The following is a 16,988-nucleotide window of genomic DNA, read 5'->3' as shown; positions in this document are numbered from 1 at the left end:
TGAATCTGTATATCAATTTAGGTAGAATTGACATCTTAACTATATTTAGTCTTCCAATCCATGAACATGGTATGCCCTTCCATCTATTTAGGTCTTCTGTGATTTCTTTTAACAGTTTCTTGTAGTTTTCTTTGTATAGGTCTTTTGTCTCTTTAGTTAAATTTGTTCCTAAGTATTTTATTGCTTTAGTTGCAATTGTAAATGGAATTTGTTTCTTGATTTCCCCCTCAGATTGTTCATTACTAGTGTATAGAAACACTACAGATTTTTGAATGTTGATCTTGTACCCTGCCACTTTGCTGTACTCGTTTATTAGCTCTGGTAGTTTTGCTGTGGATTTTTCAGGGTTTTCGACATGTAGTATCATATCATCTGTGAACAGTGATAGTTTTACTTCTTCCTTTCCAATTTTGATGCCTTGTATTTCTTTTTCTTGTCTAATTGCTCTGGCTAGAACCTCCAACACAATGTTGAATAACAGTGGTGATAGTGGACATCCTTGTCTTGTTCCTGATCTTAGGGGGAAAGTTTTCAGTTTTTCCCCATTGAGGATGATATTAGCTGTGGGTTTTTCATATATTCCCTTCATCATTTTAAGGAAGTTCCCTTGTATTCCTATCCTTCGAAGTGTTTTCAACAGGAAAGGATGTTAAATTTTGTCAAGTGCCTTCTCTGCGTCAATTGAGATGATCATGTGATTTTTCTGCTTTGATTTGTTGATATGGTGTATTACATCAATTGATTTTCTTATGTTGAACCATCCTTGCATACCTGGGATGAATCCTACTTGGTCATGATGTATAATTCTTTTAATGTGTTGCTGGATTCGATTTGCTAGAATTTTGTTGAGGATTTTTGCATCTAGATTCATTAGAGAGATTGGTCTGTAGTTTTCTTTTTTTGTAATATCTTTGCCTGATTTTGGTATGAGGGTGATGTTGGCTTCATAGAATGAATTAGGTAGCTTTCCCTCCACTTCAATTTTTTTGAAGAGTTTGAGCAGGATTGGTACTAATTCTTTCTGGAATGTTTGGTAGAATTCACATGTGAAGCCGTCTGGTCCTGGACTTTTCTTTTTTGGAAGCTTTTTAATGACTGACTCAATTTCTTTACCTGTGATTGGTTTGTTGAGGTCATCTATTTCTTCTTGAGTCAAAGTTGGTTGTTCATGCCTTTCTAGGAACTTGTCCATTTCATCTACATTGTTGTATTTATTAGCATAAAGTTGTTCATAGTATCCTGTAATTACCTCCCTTATTTCTGTGGGGTCAGTGGTTATGTCTCCTCTTCCATTTCTGATCTTATTTATTTGCGTCCTCTCTCTTCTTCTTTTTGCCAATCTTGCTAAGGGCCCATCAATTTTATTGATTTTCTCATAGAACCAACTTCTGGTTTTACTGATTTTCTCAATTGCTTTCATGTTCTCAATTTCATTTATTTCTGCTCTAATCTTTGTTATTTCTTTCCTTTTGCTTGCTTTCGGGTTAGTTTGCTGTTCTTTCTCCAGTTCTTCCAATTGGACAGTTAATTCCTGTATTTTTGCCCTTTCTTCTTTTTTGATATAGGCATTTAGGGCAATAAATTTCCCTCTTAGCACTGCCTTTGCTGCATCCCATAAGTTTTGATATGTTGTGTTTTCATTTTCATTTGCCTCGAGATATTTACTGATTACTCTTGTAATTTCTTCCTTGACCCACTGGTTGTTTAAGAGTGTGTTGTTGAGCCTCCACATATTTTTGTATGTTTTGGCGCTTTGCCTATTATTGTTTTCCAACTTCATTCCCTTATGATCTGAGAAAGTGTTTTGTATGATTTCAATCTTTTAAAATTTGTTGAGACTTGCTTTGTGACCCAGCATCTGGTCTATCTTTGAGAATGATCCATGAGCACTTGAGAAAAAGGTGTATCCTGCTGTTGTGGGGTGTAATGTCCTATAAATGTCTGTTAAGTCTAGCTCATTTATTGTAATATTCAAATTCTCTGTTTCTTTATTGATCCTCTGTCTAGATGTTCTGTCCATTGATGAGAGTGGGGAATTGAAGTCTCCAACTATTATGGTAGATGTGTCTATTTCCCTTTCCAGTGTTTGCAGTGTTTGCCTCATGTATTTTGGGGCATTCTGGTTCAGTGTATAAATATTTATGATTGTTATGTATTCAGGTTGAATTGTTCCTTTTATTAGTGCATAGTATCCTTCTTTGTCTCTTTTAAGTGTTTTACATTTGAAGTCTAATTTGTTGGATATTAGTATAGCTACTCCTGCTCTTTTCTGGTTGTTATTTGCATGAAATATATTTTCCCAACCTTTCACTTTCAACCTATGTTTATCTTTGGGTCTAAGATGTGTTTGTGTAGACAGCATATAGAAGGATCCTGTTTTTCAATCCATTCTGCCAGTCTATGTCTTTTGATTGGGGAGTTCAATCCATTAACATTTAGTGTTATTACTGTTTGGGTAGTACTTTCCTCTACCATTTTGCCTTTTGCATTTTATATGTCATATCTAATTTTCCTTCTTTCTACACTCTTCTCCACACCTCTCTCTTCTGTCTTTTCGTATCTGTCTCTAGTGCTTCCTTTAGTATTACTTGCAGAGCTGGTCTCTTGGTCACAAATTCTCGCAGTGACTTTTTGTCTGAAAATATTTTAATTTCTCCCTCATTTTTGAAGAACAATTTTGCTGGGTATAGAATTCTTGGTTGGCAGTTTTTCTCTTTTAGTAATTTAAATATATCATCCCACTGTCTTCTCGCCTCCATGGTTTCTGCTGAGAAATCTACACACAGTCTTATTGGGTTTCCCTTGTATGTGATGGATTGCTTTTCTCTTGCTGCTTTCAAGATCCTTCTTTCCTTTGACCTCTGACATTCTGACTAGTAAGTGTCTTGGAGAATGTCTATTTGGATCTATTCTTTTGGGGTATGCTGCACTTCTTGGATCTGTAATTTTAGGTCTTTCATAAGAGTTGGGAAATTTTCAGTGATAATTTCTTCCATTAGTTTTTCTCCTCCTTTTCCCTTCTCTTCTCCTTCCAGGACCCCCACAACATGTATATTTGTGCGCTTCATATTATCATTCAGTTCCCTGAGTCCCTGCTCATATTTTTCCATTTTTTTCCCTATAGTTTCTGTATCTTGTTGGATTTCAGATGTTCTGTCCTCCAGTTCACTAATCCTAACCTTTGTCTCTTGTCTCTTGAAATCTACCATTGTAGGTTTCCATTGTTTTTTTCATCTCTTCTACTGTATCTTTCATCTCCATAAGTTCCATGATTTGTTTTTTTATTAATTAAAAAAAATTAACAAACAAAACATTCATGATTTGTTTTTTCAGACTTTCCATTTATTCTTTTTGTTTGTTCCTTGCCTTCTTCCTATCCTCCTTCAATTCATTGATTTGGTTTTTTATGAGGTTTTCCATGTCTGTTCGTATATTCTGAATTAGTTGTTTCAGCTCTTCTATCTCATTTGAACTATTGGGTTGTTCCTTTGACTGGGCCATATCTTCAATTTTCCTGGTGTGATTTGTTATTTTTTGCTGGTGTCTAGACATTTAATTACCTTAATTAGTTTATTCTGGAGATTGCTTTCACTTCTCTTACCTAGGGTTTTCTTGCTAGATGAATTTGTTGTCTATCTATTCTTTGACCTTCAGTTCAGTTTTTTCTGGACCTCTAGCTTAGGTTTTGTTTAACAGAGGATAATTTTTCCATTCTTGTTTTCTTGTTTCTTGCCCTGCTTGTATGGTGCCTTTTCCCTCCCCACCCTTAGGAGGGTCTACATAAGTATTATAGACTCGAGCCGGGTTTTCCCAGACTAAACTGGCCTCCTACCAGGGGCAAGTAGTCACCTGCATCAGTTTTCCCTGAAGGTGAGACACAGCAGGTTAAAAGACTTTCCTGTGAAATCTCTGGGCTCTGTTTTTCTTATCCTGCCCTGTATGTGGCGCCTCTGCCTGCGGGTTGCACCAGGAAAAAATGTTGTGGCACTTTTAACTTTGGAAGACTCTCCCTGCTGGGGCCATGGTGGAGACAGAGGAGAGGTTGTAGGCTGGTTTTAATGGCTTCAAATTGCCAAGCCCTGGGGTCTGAATTCCTTGAGGGAGGGATTCCACCTGAGTTGGGCTTCACCCCTCCTCTGGGGAAGGCACAGTTGGGAGACAGCCCTCAAAGCAGCCCATTTCTGCCTATGCCTGGGGCAGTTGCAGCCTGAGAAGTCCCACCACTAGATCCAGAGGCTGCCAAGTCTCCGTAGAAACACAGCTACTAAAACCTCTGTTTCCTCCCCTTTCCTCTTTTTTCCGTGAGCCCAGTGAGCGACCTCTGCCTTGACCAGGTTTAGAGTCTCTTTCCTTTCCGGCTGGTAAGTCGCCTGTGGGGGAGGGGCACCAGGCACTGGCTGCCGCGGCTTGAGGAACTCACGGTTTTGGGGAGGCTTACAGCCAGTCCAACTGGTCCAGACTGGGGTACACTGTGTGTCCAGTCACTGATGTGGCTCCGGGAGCTGTTCTGTACTGTTTTTGGTTATTTAGTAGTTGTTCTCAAGGACAAACTAAAACGCGCACATTGCTAAGCCACCATCTTGGCCCCACACTAGCCCATCTCAGTCTTTATTGTCTATCTTTCTTATTTCATTTGTGCCCCCAGCCCTCCTCCCTCTATCATTCTCACATTCAGCTTCATTCAGTGTCCTAACATTACTGTATTCTAGTTAGACAGTATTGTGCCATTCATTTCTAAATTTTTACAATCAGTCCCGTTGCACAATCTGTATCCCATCAGCTCCAATTACCCAGTATCTTACCCTATTTCTATCTCCTGATGGTCTCTGTTACCAATGAAATTCTCCAAGTTTATTCACTAATGTCAGTTCATATCAGTGAGACCACACAGTATTTGTCCTTTTGTTTCTGGCTAATCTCACTCAGCATAATGTCCTTAATGTCCATTCTTGTTCTTATATACTTCATAACTTAAAAAAATTTTTTATTCTGATAAGATACAGATATCAGAGTTTCTTAAATTCTAAATATCTAACACTAACTTAAATACCATTTGCTTCTTGTCCACTGTTGGGGTTGTCAAATGATACAACCACTGAGGAAGGCAGTTTGGCGGTTCCTCAGGAAACTAAGTATAGAATTGCCATATGACCCGGCAATACCATTGCTAGGTATCTACTCAGAAGACTTGAGGGCAAAGACACAAATGGACATTTGCACACCAATATTTATAGCAGCATTGTTTACAATTGCTAAGAGATGGAAACAGCCCAAATGTCCATCAACAGACAAGTGGCTAAGCAAACTGTGGTATACACATACGATGGAATGTTATGCAGTGGTAAGACAGAATAAAGTTATGAATTATGTAACAACATGGATGGACCTTAAGGACATTATGCTGAGTGATATTAGCCAGAAACACAAGGACAGATACTATATGGTCTCACTGAACTAATGTTAATGAATGAACTTGGAGAATTTCAGTTAAGAACAGAGGTTATCAGGAGATAGAAATAGGGTAGATATTGGGTAATTGGAACTGAAGGGATACAGATTGTGCAATGGGACTGATTGTAAAAATTCAGAAATGGATAGCACAATACTACCTAACTGTAATACAGTAATGTTAGAACACTGAATGAAGCTGAATGTGAGACTGATAGAGGAAGGAGGGCTGGGGGCACAAATGAACTCAGAAGGAAAGATAGATGATAAAGACTGAAGTGGTATAATCTAGGAATGCCTAGCATGTATAATGATAGTGACTAAATGTACAAATTTTAAAATGTTTTTTACATGAAGAAGAATAAAGAAATGTCAATAATGCAGGGTGTTGAAAACATATGGCCATTAATATTTTAAAACTTTAACTTACGTGTGTGACTACAGCAAAAGAAATGCTTATTTGGTACAAAATTTATATCTTGACTAGTGCATTTCCTGTTATAACTTACGTGGACAGCTTAATTGAACACCATAAGTACATGGAAACTTGAGTAGGGCATGAAATTTTGTAGGTTTGTCCAGAGTGATGCCCCGATAAATCCCAGAAGGATTTGAACAGTGAATAAAAAGTATTTGCAAAGTTCCCTTTGGGAAATGTTGAGAAAGGGAGAAAATTCAACTTCCCCAAGTGGAGAATTCTTGATATTCTCACAAGCAGTGTGGACAACCAAAGCAATCGGCTGCGCCCCCAATCTTGGGTTTGTTCATATGAAACTTAACCCCACAAAGGATAGGCTAAGCCTACTTAAAATTAGGTCTAAGAGTCACCCCCAAGAGAGCCTCTTTTTGTTGCTCAGATGTGGCCTCTCTCTCAGCCAACACGACAAGCAAACTCACTGCCCTCCCCCTCTCTATGTGGGACATGACTCCCAGGAGTGTGGACCTTCCTGGCAATGCGGGACAGAAACCCTAGAATCAGCTGCAATTCAAAGGAGGAAGACAGAAATGAGACAAAATAAAGTGTCAATGGCTGAGTGATTCCAGAGTCGAGAGGTTATCCTGAAGGTCATTCTTACGCATTAAATAGATATCACCTTTTTAGTTAAGGTGTAACAGAGAGGCTGGAGTGAACTGCCTGAAAATGTAGAGCCGTGTTCCAGTAGCCATGTTTCTTGAAGATGATTGTATGTTAATATAGCTTTCCCAACATGACTGTGTGATTGTGAAAATCTTGCGTGTGATGCTTCTTTAATCTCTCTTACAGACAGATGATTAAAACATACGGATTAAAAATAAATAAATGATAGGGGGAACAAATATTAAATTTAGTAGATTGAAATGCTAGTGATCAATGAATGGGCGGGGTAAGGGGTATGGTGTATATGAATTTTTTTGTTTTCTTTTTATTTCTTTTTCTGAATTGATGCAAATGTCCTAAGAAATGATCATGATGAATATACAACTATGTGATGAAAAAAAAGAATGTTCGTATTGTATGTTGATTGGTTTTATTAATTAAAAAAACAGAAATAAAAATACCATTGCTTGACTGTTAAAATTGCAAATGTTTTCAGAACATCAAGCGGAAAGACATTACAAATCATTGGTGGTTTTTAATGCTTTGGTTTTCTCCTTTGCTTGGGCCATCACTTCCTCTTTCTTTGTGTGCTTTGTAATCTTTTCTTGAAACCTGAGCATTTTGATATTATAATGTGTTATCACTGAAATTTAGACTCTGAGACAACTGTTCCTTAAATGTGTATCCTGCTAATAATATGACAGAACTTTCCTTTATGTCCAGGAGGTAACAAAAAAAAAGGAGGGAAAAAAACCCTCCTTTCTCAGTTTTTGCAGATTTACCTGTGGGAGAACTCTTCTTCAGGGCTTATCTATACATTGAATTTGGGGACTAGCACCTGGCAAAAGTGAAGGGGCCTCCCTGATCCTTTCTGCACACGTATCTTGTCTTGGGGATGCCCCTGTGGCCCTAAGAATTGCCCTGTTTACACGGAAATGAAAGATCCCCCTTGTGTAATAAACGGTACCTCATGCTCCTGGGTACTGCGCTGTGTACACTACAGCCCCAGTCAGCACGTGTTGACTGCTCTCCAATGGCATTCTGTAGGAGAGCTCAATGAGCCTCTCTCTACACACAGACAAGTTCTGAGAGTGAGTACCTTCGTCCATCACCAGACATCTTGGGACACACATATATGTTTGTAGTGTGTGCACAAGGGTACTCTGATCTCTGTGTAACTGAGACCAGGGATTTACACTGGGATTGCAGGCCAGCTCCCCATGCAAAGCAGGTGAGGGGTGCAGGAGGGGCTACCATTTCTTGCTGTTTGTTCACAGCTTCTGTGGAAGAATGGAGTCCTGAAGCATCTCACTCTGCCATCTTGCATGCAGCAGGCCCTGGATCAGTTCTTGTGATGTGTATCTTGGTTATTCTCATTTGAGCTACAGATATTCTTATTTATTGATAGACTTCTACTCATCATTTTGTGCATAAAAATGAGTTTGATTACTGTTGATGGCTTAGCTGGGGTTTCCTTGTCCTAAGCTGACTGATGGTTTTGTGTATGTAGGTGTAAATGTGAATCGCTGGCTTTGCTTAGAGTGCTGGGGGAAGGAGGGCGCGCTGGTCTCTTCCCAAATGCCAAAGCAGACAGGATTCTCTCTCATGCTCCAACCCCTAGTCTGAGTGGCTATAGTATGGATACCCTAGATACTTGCCTAAACTTCCTCAGGGATGATGGTTCTAACTTGGCTTGAGGGCAAAATCCAGTGGGACACAGGACCTTAGTAGGGATTTGGGAGAGGAGGCAGGGGCCGAATTGGGCTGCCCATCTTCAGTAGCTAAAGCTGTGGTAACAAAGTACCATGAACTGGGTGGATTAAAACAATGGAAATGTCTTGTCTCTCTGTTCTGAAGGCTAGAAGTCTGAAGTCAAGGTTTCAGTAGGGCTGTGCATTCTTCCTCTGAAGTCTGTAGGGAAGAGTCTCTTCCATACATCTCTCCTGGCTGCTGCCAGTATTCTGCTGGCAATCCACAGTGTTCACTGCCCAAGCTATCACATGGTATTTTCCTCTTCTGTCTGTATCCAAATTTCTTCTTCTTATAAGGACACCAGTCATATTCAATTAATGGCCCACTGTACTCCAGTATGATCTCATTTTAACTTGTCTAATCCCATCTGTAACATCCCTAGTTCCAAACAAGGTCACATTATGAAATACTAGGGATTAGAACTTCAATATATCTTTAGGGGACACAATTCAATCCGTAACAGCTTCTCTCTGATTAACTTGACTTTCTACTCCTTCTCCTATTTTTGTATTCCTTGCATAATGAGTAAGAGAGCTTTTTCATGAAAAACAGCTGCCATCTTTGTTCTTTCTATTTGTACTTTAAGCAGTTCCTTCTGAGACCTGTTTTATCATTGGTCCAAGTTTATTCTCTAATTCTCAATGCTTTTTTTTTTTAATGACTACATTCCATGGGTTTTCTGCAAAAAGAGTAGGCAAACACTCGTGCTCTGCCTACCATCTTGAATTGCTAGTCCTTTGTGTTGATTGGAAACTATTATATACTCCAGAAAAGCCATGTTCTTCTAATCCAATCTTGTGGGGACAGACCTATTATTGGGTGGGACCTCTTCATTAAATTGTTTTCATGGAGATGTGACCAACCCAATTCAAAGCAGGTCTTAATCCTTTCTTGGAACCCTTTATGAGAGAGAACCAGAAATGTTATAAGTAAGGGAAATGCCCTAGGAAGAACCAGAAGAACCCAAAGTTGCTGAGAGGGATATTTTGACTCCAACTCAGGAGAGAAGGGTCAGCAGATGTCACCAGGTGCCTTCCCGTGTGACAGAGAACCCCCGGACATGATCAACCTTTTATCAGTGAAGGTATCCTCATGTTGATGCCTTAACTTGGGCATTTTCATGACCTTAGAACTGTAACTTTGTAACCTAATAAATCCCCTTTGTAAAAGACAAATCATTTCTGATATATTGCATTCCGGCAGCTTTAACAAACTGAAACAAACACCTAAGAGACTGTGTGACACCATCAAGCATAGCAAAGTACATATTATGGGACTCACAGAAGAAGAAAGAGAGAAAGGGACAGAGAAATATTCAAAAGTATGATGGCAGAAAGCTTCCCAAACTTAACTAATGACAAGAATATGCACAGTCATGAATCCCGCAGAACCCAAAACAGGATAAACTCACAGAAAACCAGTCCCAGACACATAGTAGTGCAATTCTTGGACACCAAGGACAAGGAGAGAGTTCTAAAAACTGCAAGTGAGAGCAATTTGTTATAAACAAGGGAGCACCAATAAGATTAAGTGCTGATTTCTCATTGGAAACAATGGAGGCAAGAGGGCAGTGGGATAAAATATTTAAAGTACTCAAAGAAAATGATCATCAACCAAGAATTATATAGCTAACAAGATTGTCTTTCAAAAGTGAGGGAGAGGTAAGACATTCCTAGATAAACAAAAGCTGAGGGAATTGTCATCACTAGGCCTGCCCTACAAGCAGTACTAAAGAAAGTTCTTCAGATTCAGAGGAAGGGACACTAGTCAGTAGATTGAAACAGCATAAAGAAATGAACACCTCTGATAAAGATAATTGTATGGGCAACAATAAAAGTCAATACTCTTGTATTTTATGATATGTAACTCCATTTTTTATTTCTTATGGGTATAAGAAAGCAAATGCGTAAAAAGTAGTGAATCTATGGTTCAGAGCTTACAATGTATAAACACATAATGCATAACAAGTACAAAGGAAAAGAGGAGGGACAGAGGGATATAGAAGCAGTGTTTATGTATGCTTCTGAACTTGTTAATGTAAGAAAAGATGATTATTATAGATTTTTATAGTCTTAGGATGTTAAATTTTAGTCCCATGATAATCATACAAAAATATGAAAAAAAATATACACAAAGAATTGAGAAGAGAATCAAAATTATAAAATACAAAAAATTAAATAAATAGGAAAGCAAGCATTAATGGAAGAACTGAGACACAAAAAAGATACAAGATTTACAAAGACCAAAGAGCAAAATGACAGAAGAAAGTGCTGCACTAGCAATAGTTATTTTAAATGTAAATATATTCAATTCTCCAGTCAAAAGGCAGAAATTGGCAGAATGGATAAAAAGCATGATTACTTATTTGTTAATAACAAGAGACTCACCTTAAATTCAGAGACACAAGTAGGATGAAAGTGAAAGAATGGAAAAAATAAGCCATGTAAATAGCAAAGAGAGCTAATATCAGATAAAATAGACTTTAAGTAAAAAACTGTTATGAGTGGGATTGAGAAAGTCTTCCTAACCAAAAGTGAGAAGAGAGAAATGAGACAAAATAAAGTTTCAGTGACTGAGAGATTTCAGAGTCGAGTGTTTATTCTGGAGTTATCCTTATGCATTATATAGATATTGCTTTTTAGATTGTGGTGTATTGGAGTGGCTGGAGGAAACTACCTGAAATTGTTCAGCTGTGTTCCAGTAGCCTTGATTCTTGGAGATGATTGTATAATGATATAGCTCGTACAGTTTGGGTGTGATTGTGAAAAACCTTGTGTCTGATGCTCCTTTTATCTAGGGTATGGACAGATGAGTAAAAATGTGGGTAAAAATAAATTAATACTAGGGGGAATAAGGGGTAAAATAAATTGGGTAGATTGAAATACTAGTGGTCAATGAGAGAGAGAGATAAAGGGTATGGGATACATGAGTTTTTTCTTTTTATTTCTTTTTCTGGAGTGATGAAAATCTAAAAATGATCATGATGAATACACAACTATGTGATGATATTGTCAGCCATTGATTGCACACCACGTATGGACTGTATATGTGTGAAGATCTGTCAATAAAAATATTTTTAAAAAAAATCAGTTGCCAGGGACAAAAAAGGTCACTATATACTGATAAAGGGGTCAATGCAATAAGAAGAGATAACAAATTAAAATATATATGCACCTAACAACAGAGCCCCAAAATATATTAAGCAAATATTGACAGGTGTGAAGGGAAATATAGATGATCATACATTAATAATAGGAGACTTTAAATATACCACTTTAAATAATGGATAGAACATCTAGACAGAAGATCAATAAGGAAATAAAAGACTTGAAGAATGCTATATGCCAACATGACCTAACAGACATACATAGAACACTTTACCCAACTCCAACAGAACACTACTTTTCTAGTGTGTAAGGATCACTCTTCAGGATTGACTATATATTAGGTTAAAAAAAAAGTCTCAATACAAGGTGTGGAGAAAGATGGGGTTCATTAGACTGGGTATAGTTTGGAAGACATCTTGGGTAAATGGAAGAAGAAGTTAGAGAAACAGAAAAAGCAGATTTTAGGGGTGATCCAGAATTGGGCAAAGACACAGAAACATAAATTGTATTTTTGGAAAATTAAATAATCATTGTATTTTAAATTTAGATTGTGAAGCAGGCAGGAAAACAGGGAATCTAGTTGAAAAGTTAGGTTAGAACAAAATTATGGTGTATTTTAAGAACTAAATTGTTGCAAAGACATTATACCAAAACTAAATGTCAGTAAGTGGGGGATATGAGGGAGGGGTATAGATTCTCTCTCTCTCTCTCTATATATATATATATATAGGTATATATATCTCTATATATCTATATAGAGATATAGGAAATATCTCTATATAGATTATGGTGGTGAAGGCATGGCTATTTACTTAGGTTGGATTGTTTGATGTGCGAATAAAATTGTTTAAAATGAACAGAGAAAAATAAGTGCTAGAGAAAATGTGGAGAAAGAGATGCACCTATTCACTACTGGTAGGGAAACTGAGAGGTGCAGCCCCTTGGAGGGCAGTGTGGTGGTTCCCCAGGAGGCTAGGGGTGGGGCTGCCATATGATCCTGAAACCCGTTGCTAGGTATATACCTGGAGGAACTGAGAGTGAGGACACAGATGGACATTTGCACACTGTTGTTTGTGGTTGCAGACTTCAGGATTCACAATGGATGGAGGTGACCTAAGGATACAACAACTGAGGAATGGAGAGGGAACCGTGGTATTCACATACAATGGACTGCTGAGTGGCTACAAGAAGGAATGAAGCTGTGAGGCGTACAGCTAGGCGAATGAAACTTAAGGACAGCGTGGTGAATAAAATGTCAGAAACAAAAAGGCAAATGTTATCATGTCTCAATCATATGGGTTACTATAATTTACAAATTCAGAGAATTGATGTCGAGAGCATGGGTTATCAGTTTGGGTTCTATTGTAAAGATGCCTGGATTGTAAGCTCTTAACGCAGACACATATATTTTGGAGTTGTAACTGATATTTCTAAATTCTGAGATACTGAGCTGTTGTATAAGGTGGTCCTTCTCTGAAACTTCAAGTGTTTATGTGACCCCTGAGACTCTGAGTTAGAGCGCAGAAGCTATGAAAGCCCATTCAAAAACTGTCAAAAAAGCTGAAAAAGTGATCAGACTTTGTCTAGACATATGAATGAAGCTGATCTGGATATAACTAAGGTAAATCAGAATACTGGGTAAAGGATGATATGACCCACATTTTCAAACTCAGATCTCTGTCCAAGACCAAAAGGGGAGAAGTTTATTCAGTGTAAAATTTTTATTTTTGGCAGCACATTATCTACTTTAACTTGTATGGTCAGTTTACTTGAATATCTTAATTACATGGAATCTTTTTTTTTTTTTTTTGCATGGCAGGCACTGGGAATTGAACCCAGGTCTCTGGCATGGCAGGTGAGAATTCTGCCACTGACCCACCATTGCACCCCCAAATTACATGGGATCTGAACAGAGTATGAGAGCTTATTGGTTTGTCCAGGTTAGTGTGATGCCCCAATATATCCCAGAGTAATTTGGGCAGAGAATAAAAAAATACTTGCAAAGTCATCTTGGGGGATGGTGGAAAAAGGAGGAAATATTAAACTTCTCCATCTGGGAAATTCCTGAAATTCTTGCAAGCAGTGGGGGCAACCAATTCAATACGCTCAGCTCTCAGTCTTGGGGCTCACCCCTCTGAAGCTTATTCCTGTAAAGAAGAAGCTAAGCCTACTGCTAGTTATGCCTAAGAGTCAGCCCAAGAGAACCTCTCTTGTTGCTCAGACATGGGTTCTCTCTGTAAGTCAACCCAGCAGGTGAACTCACTGTCCTCTCTCCTATGTGGGTCATGACTCCCAGGAATGAGCTGGGACCCAGAATCATGGGATTGAAAAAGCCTTCTTGACCATAAGGGGGAAGAGAAAAATGAGACAAAATAAAGTCTCAGTGGCTGACAGATTTCAAACAGAGTGAGAGGTTATCCTGGAGGTTATTCTTGCTCATTATACAGATATCCCCCTTTTGTTTATAGTGTATTGGAGTGGCTGGAGAGAAGTACCTGAAACTGTTGAGCTGTGTTCTGTAGCCTTGATTGTTGAAGATGATTGCACAATGATATAGCTTTTACAATGTGACTGTGTGAATGTGAAAAATCTCATGTCTGATGCTCCTTTTATCCAGGGTATGGACAGATGAGTAAAAAACAAATAAACAAGGATAAAATAAATAAATAATAGGGGAGATACAAGGGGAAACTTGGGTACATTGAAATCCTAGTGGTCAATGAGAGGGAGGGGTAGGTATGGGATGCGTGAGTTCTTTTTTTCTTCTTCTTATTTCTTTTTCTGGAGTGATGCAAATGTTCTAAAAATGATCATGGTGATGAATAAACAACTATGATGATATTGTGAGCCATTGATTGTATAATATGGTTGAACTGTATGTGTGTGGGTCTTTCTCAATAAAAATATTTTTTTAAAAAAACAAATTGTTGTGTTTGGATATGACTTTGTAGGCCATGAGAGCCATGAAAGGCTTTTTTTTTTTTTGCCAGTCTTAAATATAATGTTATTGTTTCATTGCTTTTTCCCCTTCAGTTTTATTGAGATACATTCATACAACATGGAAACCATCCAAAGTATGCAATCACTGGCCCACTGTATCATCGCAGAGTTGTCCATACATCTCCCTGATCGACTTCTGGAGCATTTTCATTACTCCAGAACAGAAATAAGAATAAAAAATAAAACCCAAATCCTCCCATACCTCTTATGGGGGCTGCCATTGCTAACCCATACTGTTAGTGTAGTGAATTTGTTACTGCTGATGAAAAATGATTAAAATATTATTATTGACTATAGTCCATAGTTTGCAATAGCTATGTCTTTTCTCACATACCCCTCTATTATTTTTTACATTTATAGTGGTTTCTGAAAGAACTTATTTACATACATGACTTTAAACAACCACCTTCAATCAAATTCACCTACAGTATGTTACAATTTCCTATAATCTTAAAAACAAGCTACTGGAACCTTTATCCATTCTCAAACACTTAACTTGAACCTCATCGACAATTTGGCACACATATTTAGTAACCACTCCCCCTTCTCTAGCTTCTGTCTATCTCTGGGTAACCTATATTCTACAATTTCTCCCCATGCATACCTTTATTTTATTATCATCCAACCATACACTGGCTAGGGGGGGTATCACTCACAAGGTTTTTACAATCGTGCAGTTGCAAGATATAAACTACATAATTATACAATCATTATCAAAGATCAAAGTTTCTGGGTTGCAGTTCAACAATTTCAGGTATTTCCTTCTGGCTGTTCTAATAAACTAGAAACAAAAAACGAAATACCTATATAATGATTCAGTAGCTATAATCATTTCTTAAATCCTAACTCATCTGTTACAACTCCTTGCACTCATTTGACTGATCTCTCAATCTTCAGGGGTATTTGGGCAATGACCAAATACCTCTTTTCACGCTGAAAAGAGGTGTTGACATTATGCGGTAGAGGAATGCAACTGGTTAATGTACTTGGAGAGACTGCTAAGTCTGGGCTTCATGGCTTATCTGGCACAGGAACGATCTGGAGGTTTTCAGTAGCTGAAAAGATAAACTTAGTAAGTAAAACCTTTATAGAGTCTTCAACAGAACCCAGGATATTCTTTAGGGTCTTCAGGAATATTGTTGGTTGGAGCTTAGCATAGTGTGACAATGAAGCAAGTTTGCATAAGACTAAACTGCAGAATGATCTCTCGACTCTATTTGAAATCTCTTAGCCACTGAAACCTTACTTTGTGGCATTCTTTTCCCCCTTTTAGTCAAGAAGATATTGTCAGTCCCACATTACCAGGGCCAGGCTCATCGCTGGAAATCATGCCCCATGTTGCCAGGGAGACTTACACCCCTGGACGTCATGTCTCATGGGGAGGGGGAAGGTAGTGAGTTTATTTTCAGAGTTTGGCTTAGGGAGAGAGGCCACTTCTGAGCAACAAAAGAGGTTCTCAGGCATAATTATAGTCAGCTTGGCTTCGCCATTATAGAAATAAGTTTCATAAGGCAAGCCTCAAGATTGAGGAATTAGCTTATTAAATTTGAGGTTCTTAATGTTTGAGAGAATATCAGTAATTTCCCAGTTGGGGTAGTCTAATAATTCTATATGTTTTGTTTCCATGAAAGGCTTTTGAATGATATTGTTCAAATGGTGGAAATTTCTTAGAGCAAGATATTCTGCAGACTATTGTGTTTGCTCTTGATTGATGTTTCTGATGTTTATGGTGATTTAATTATGACAGGACAGTGTTTTATAGGTTGTAAAAACATCAAATGAATAAACAGCAATATACTTGAAAAACCAAATTAAAAAATATTGAAATCATAAAATGTACCCTCTCCAACCATGGGGAATGAAAATAGAAATCAGTAACTGAGAGAAAACTGAAAATTCCACAAATATGGGCAACTAAAACAATGCACTCTTTTTAACAAGCAATGGGTCAAAGATGATATCACAAAGAAAATCAGGAAATAACTTGAGGCAAATTAAAGTGAAAACACAACATGTCAAAATGTATGGGTACAGCAAAGGCAAGAAAGTATAGAGAGGGAAATTTAGAGCTTTAAATGCTTACATTAAGAAGATCTCAAACCCAAATGTAACTTCACAACTAGAGGTTCTAGAAAAAGAAAAGCAAACTAAATTCAAAGTGAGCAGAAGAAAGGAAATAAAAGATTTAAGTGGAGGTAAAATAAAGAAATAAAGAATAAAAAACAGTATGTGGGAGGAGCTTCTGGGAAAGATGGCAGAGAAGGGAGCTCCAGGACTCTGTCCTTCCACCAGAACAGCTGTTAAACAGGCAGGAACTATCTGATACAGCTATTTTGGAGTCCAGAGACCAGAAGAAAATACAGTATCCTAGGAAGAGTGGGAGGGAGAAGATGATAAACTACATTAAAGAACAGGGATTTCCTTTTCAGAGCAGCATCTTCTGGTGCCCATCCCCACACTGGGGACAGAAAGGAACCTAGAAATCCTCTTTCCCGTGAACAGGGTTGGGTATCACTGATCATGGCTTTTGGTTAGTGAATTCAGAGCTTTGGGTCCTGGCTCAGAGTTGACATTTCAACTTGCCTTGGATAAAAGTGGTGGCC

General features: G+C 38.1%; 1 long non-coding RNA gene across 1 annotated transcript in view; it reads left to right on the top strand.

Annotated features, from left to right (window-relative positions):
* LOC143651185 (uncharacterized) overlaps positions 1-12,613 on the top strand; it is a 32,782-nt gene extending 20,169 nt beyond the window's left edge. Inside the window, exon 3 of the long non-coding RNA XR_013159898.1 lies at positions 12,469-12,613. This is a non-coding gene — a long non-coding RNA (uncharacterized LOC143651185). The remainder of the gene's footprint in view (positions 1-12,468) is intronic.
* The last annotated feature ends 4,375 nt before the right edge of the window (positions 12,614-16,988 follow it).

Source organism: Tamandua tetradactyla, chromosome 12 (assembly GCF_023851605.1).
Source record: "Tamandua tetradactyla isolate mTamTet1 chromosome 12, mTamTet1.pri, whole genome shotgun sequence".
Taxonomy (NCBI): Eukaryota; Metazoa; Chordata; class Mammalia; order Pilosa; family Myrmecophagidae; genus Tamandua; species Tamandua tetradactyla.
The sequence above is the reverse complement of the archived record's forward strand: the minus strand, read 5'-3'. Positions and strand labels throughout refer to the sequence as shown.